The sequence below is a fragment of the Arachis ipaensis genome, chromosome B01, assembly GCF_000816755.2.
Source record: "Arachis ipaensis cultivar K30076 chromosome B01, Araip1.1, whole genome shotgun sequence".
Lineage (NCBI taxonomy): Eukaryota > Viridiplantae > Streptophyta > Magnoliopsida > Fabales > Fabaceae > Arachis > Arachis ipaensis.
The window spans coordinates 132,227,748-132,233,411 of NC_029785.2; the positions used below are offsets into that span (position 1 = coordinate 132,227,748).

The following is a 5,664-nucleotide window of genomic DNA, read 5'->3' on the forward strand; positions in this document are numbered from 1 at the left end:
CATTATTAACATAAAAATATATCTACAGTTTTTATAAATACATATTTATTATAATAAAATTTATATTAATAAAATTATTAATATTAACTTGTATATTTAAAGAGTAAAGTATTATTTTTGTTTCCCACGTTTAGGGTAAGTCCTATTTGTGTCCTTAACATTTAAATCTTCCTATTTGTATCCCTAACGTTTATAAAAATGATTCAATGTTATCATACTATCAGTTATACTAATAGATCAGATTGTATTTTTCAATTATTCTCACTTGGATGTATTCATTCTCAATTAGGTCTCACTTGTATATGTTCGATTTTAATATTGTACCCAAAATTTGTGTTTATGTTCAATTATGTCTCTAAAAAAGTGAATTATGTAAATATTGCAGTGATTAGTTTCAACTTTTAATGAGTTATCATCCTGACTAGCACTACAAGATTTTTGTTTATTTGTGACAGTTTTTTTTTCTTATTTGTAGAGGTTTATAACCCCCATCAAATGGTTTGTGGGAGTTTCTAAAACCCCCAAAATTTGAGGTGCCACGAGGTCTTTTGTGGAGGGTTTTAAAAACCTCCACAATCTATTTAGTGGAGGTTTTATATGTGTTTAGTGGAAGTTTTATATTGGACTTTTGTGGTAATTTTAAATTACTTTTGTGGCAATTTAAAACCTCCACAAATTGATTTTTTAATTTAACAAAAATAAACTATTTTGTGAGATTTTCAAACCTCCACAAACCCTATAATTATTTATTTATTTTTAATTTCAAATTATTCATTAATCTCATCTCATTTACATACTCTCAAATTAGAAATTTATTTTTTAATATCAAAATTTAAAAACTAAATCTTTTATAACACAATTCCTCAATATAAGACATAACTCTATATATAAAAAAAATTCTTAATGTCAATAATTTCAAATATAATTGCATATGGTATTATTCTACATAACTATTATTGTTTTTCTTTAAAAAGTAAAATAAAATAACAACTTTAATATTTCAATATCATCTAATTACATAAAAGTCTCAAATATTTGTCCTCGGATGTCCGTTGCTATCACCAATTGATTTCCTAGCATCAAAGGGGGGTAGTAGGCTCGCTTTCAGTATTATTGGCCTATATGTAAATATAAGATATTATTAGTAATTTCAGTAAAGTTAAACATCAAGATGATTCAATATAAGTTTAACAACTCAATTTTAAAGAGCATCTAAACACAAGAAGTAAAAGTGTTACCTCTTCCAACACTTCCAGGTTCTGGATGATTTCAGAAACAAAGAATTCCTGTGTTTTTTGTGTAAGAGTCATTAACTCTGGAAGCGAATTTGAGGCCATGTAATCATCTTCTTTCGATCCATAGGCGATGGTCGAGCCACCACATGCAGTGCTGAAAGCTTGCAGCTTATGATCATCAACTAAACAAAGGAAGGGATCAATCTGGATACATAAAATGAAATCATTAAGGCAAAATAATACTTTTTTATCTTGAGAGAGTTAGAAGATCAGTTTGCTATTACAAGTTTCTTTCAATTATCATAACAGTAAAAAGAAGATCTCACTTGTTTCTTTGTATGTGTTTCCTTGGCACTTTGAACAAGAGATTTGATTTTGTAGGCTTTTGAAGAAAACAAAATCATCGAAAGCGCTAAAGTAAAGAGTGATCTCCATCGAGATGGTGGCAATGACCCTGCAATAAAAACTAGGAACTTATTCATTCTTGGCATAATTTTCAAACCCACTCCTGAGGCATATGTATCCGGTTTCTAACAAAATAGTTATCAAGAATATTAATACCATGAAAAGACCTGCTTAAGAAACACTACATCTCAAAGATAATTTTGCTATCCACTAAGAACTCAAGTTTTCTAAGAAATACCAAATAGCCTATTAGGTGTGACTGAAAACTCACCTTCTTTAAGAGAAATTTTCCACAAAGAAAAACCAAGCTGAAAACTCCGAAGTAGGACTTCCTGAAAAGAATTCTGCAAAGGCAATAAATTTGCAAAGTTAAGTTAAAGGAAAAGAAAGTCTTACTCATTAAAAAGAGAGAATAGAAGCAAATATGACAGTGCCAATAATAATGTAGACAACCTTAAACCTCTTTTATATTACAATCATGTAACTGAGTCCAATTAATACCTTAGCTCTAGAAAAAAGCAACACCAAGCTGTATGTATGAGCAATGGCTTCATAATTTTCAGGCAAATTTGTAGGAGAGATAGACTGAACCCAAATTGATGATAGCAATTGATTTATCTTAAGACTACTTAACCTGAGAGCTGCAATTTCCTGCATTCAGGTGAAAAGAAGATCACCAAGTAACCATGATTGTAAACTATATTACAGCTAACATACTCGAGATACTTAAAGTTTGTTTAAAATGCAGGACTAAATTCAAACACACATACTCATCAATGCAAGACTCACCAAATTCCCATTGTCATCATCTGTACTATTTTCATCCACTGTAGCTAGCTGACTCCCACTCCCACTCCCACTCCCATGATGCACACGATTATTAGTCGACTTCAATCTGTTTAGGAACCCGCCAACGCCATTAGTTGGTTCAGTCTCTCTAGCATTATTTTCCTTGTTATATTGACTTAAATTTTCATTTGAAGAACGTTTCTCTGATTTTAGCTTCTCAAACAAAGCAACTGAAGAAGAAATGACAGAGACTGCTCTAGAGAGTGTTCTTGGAACATCCGATGCCTTATTGGAAGCAAGCATGCCTGCCCGAGGGGAAACTGAGGTTGGCACAAGAACTACCGAAAAGACACGGTGAGCCGTTGCTTGTGTCTCATGATCTTGATGGACCATAGCCAGGAGTAGCTGATGAAACAATGATTCAGGGAATGCCTGAGGATCAAAAAAGATGATTTTAGTATCAAATTTATTCACAGAACTCAAAGTAGCATACCAACATGATATAGATAGACTATGAATATTCACTCCTTACCTTATTTTGATAGGATAAATTTGGTAAGGAGGCAACAATTTGAGCAGTCCGGTATACAATAACGACTGTGGTTCTGGATATTGCTATAATATTTGAGATATTCTCTAACATCACAGCCATAACATCTAGAATAGGGCCTGGTTCTCCAACCTATTCATGTATGGCAGCTTAGTTCCTTTGTGATAAGTCCAATAATGCAAATAAAGTTTAAAAGACCAGATAAAACTACCAAATGTGATAATCACACAAAGCATTTTATCAAGCAGTTATTCTTAAAATGTTAAGGAATAAATTTGATTTGAAGTGTGGATAATGTGAGGTACCTTAATTGTCAACTGTACAAGGCACTTATCCACAGCTTCTCTAAAATTCTTGTTCCATTCAATTACATCACTTACTAGATTTTAGTTTTCTAAGGAACATTGTATGCTCTTCCGCAAATGTCTCATCACATCACTTAGAGCACCAATTATTGATACAGAAGGTTGAACCTTTGCATATTGAGCAAGTGAAGTGGTCACTTCAACAATGTCAAGCTGCATTTTGGGTTCTTTAAGGAAAATTTTATGATCCAAATGCTTAATTAACATTGACAACAAAACATGAGTGTTTTTTTCCTGCAAAAGCAAGAATGAAGAAAAATTAACGCAAAAAGTGCCTTGTTAATCAAGAAAAAGATTGTATGACATTATATATGATCAAATAAGAGAAATAGTATACCAGAATCATCCATTAAAAACAATATATCCTTTAAAACAGAAAAGGCATGAAGAGATTTGTATTCTAACTTGAAGAAGAGACTTTTTAGAATTCTAACTAAAGCCCATGATGTGTAATTGATGGCATGATACATTGAATCACTTTTACAAACGTTAGGGATACAAATAGAACGATTTAAACGTTAGGGATACAAATAGGATTTATCCTAAACGTTGGGGACAAAAATGATACTTTACTCTATATTTAAATTATTTGTTAACAAACAAAATAGAGAAAGCACATATTTATTTGTTAAAGAAGTATTTGTATCAAAATAATATTTATTATAAAGAATGTAGACGTAGCGAAATTGTGTTTGAAACAAGGAGATAAGAATATATTTATTTAACTGAATTGAACATTTAAAATTATATTGTTTTTTGGTGACTATAAAATTATGCTATGTATATCTATTAACGGAATTTCAGTCCATAACAAAAATAATTACACTTATTAAAATAATAGCCATATTAAAGTTTAGAGAGCAACTATGAATAGAGGAGTTAATATTAATGCCAAATGTCATTGCATTTATTGTTTATAAAAAAATAAAACAAAAAAAATGAGAAAAACATTAATACAGAGAGAGCGAGACAAGAAAAGAAATGATAAAAAAAATGAAAGGATAAGTTAAGCTAAGTTAACACATCACAAGTCACAACGCAATATTCCTCTAAACAATGCTAAAGACGACACTGGATTCGATGGTCTCAAAACGTTTGGACCATTAAATGGTTTTAGAATAAAACATATTTTTTAAGTTTTTTTAATAATGACTAAATAAACAAAAAACAATAACGAATTAGATCTTCCATTGATCGTAATAAATTTTTTGGCTATTCCAATCGATTAAAAGATTATATTTGATCCGTGACGTTCGTCCAGGATTGCGAAATCGTGTTTCTTTGAAAATCAATCGATTGGATTATCAAAACAATCGATTGAATTTCAGGTTTCCCATAACTCAATCGATTGGACTACAGGTTGTAATCACAAAACAATTGATTGAAAATTGCAAGGCAACATGGTTTTCGCAAAAATCAATCGATTGGTCATATTACCCAATCGATTGAACGATGACTAAAATGTGAGTTTTTAATAATTCAATCGATTGCTTATACTACCCAATCGATTGAATGCTTCAAAATAACCTGAGGTCTATCGATTGGTTGTGTTACCCAATCGATTGAATTCATCAAAACAATATGAATTTGCCAAATTCAATCGATTGGTTGTGCTACCCAGTCGATTGAAGTGTGTACTACGCCTATTTCAATTTTGTTATTGTTTTTATAAATTATTATCTTATTATTCATCTATCTTATCTTTAAAATTCTATCTTCAATTTTTAAGGTTTTATTTTGATTTAGATACTCTAATATTATCTTTTCTTTAATATTAACATTATAAATTGGTGAATAATCCATCACCAATTATTCAATAATCCCACCATTGAAATTGTGTATCAATCTCTTTGATTATAAAAAATTTCATTGTTTTTCTTTTGGATATCCATCTACTTAATATCCAATTTTTTTTCATTTTTTATCCGTCTATTTAATATCCACTATTTGTTCATCATTAATTGATAATCACAGTTGCAACAATCAGCAAAGGTCGAATCAATTTTTTTTATTGTAGTGTTCAGAAAATAATCCATCATTTTAATTACAAAATCGAGGTCAGCAAATAGAATTTCTAATTTTGCAATTCTTCGTTTCGATACTTTATTCGTGAAATTGATTGTGTAATGAAAAAATATTTTTTTTATCTTTTAATAATTCACAGACATTGAGAAATACTAAAAAGTAAATAGATTTTATTATTTTTTATTATTAATAAATGAAAATGACATTACTTCATCATAAAAATATGAGTTTTTTAAACTAAAATATCTCTATAGTGCATAGAAATAGAGAAAAATTTTAAAAGCCACGAAGCAAT

The 5,664-nt window shown here is 29.9% G+C and overlaps 1 pseudogene; it reads right to left on the reverse strand.

Annotated features, from left to right (window-relative positions):
- LOC107615048 lies at nucleotides 1,420–3,728 on the reverse strand (annotated as a pseudogene).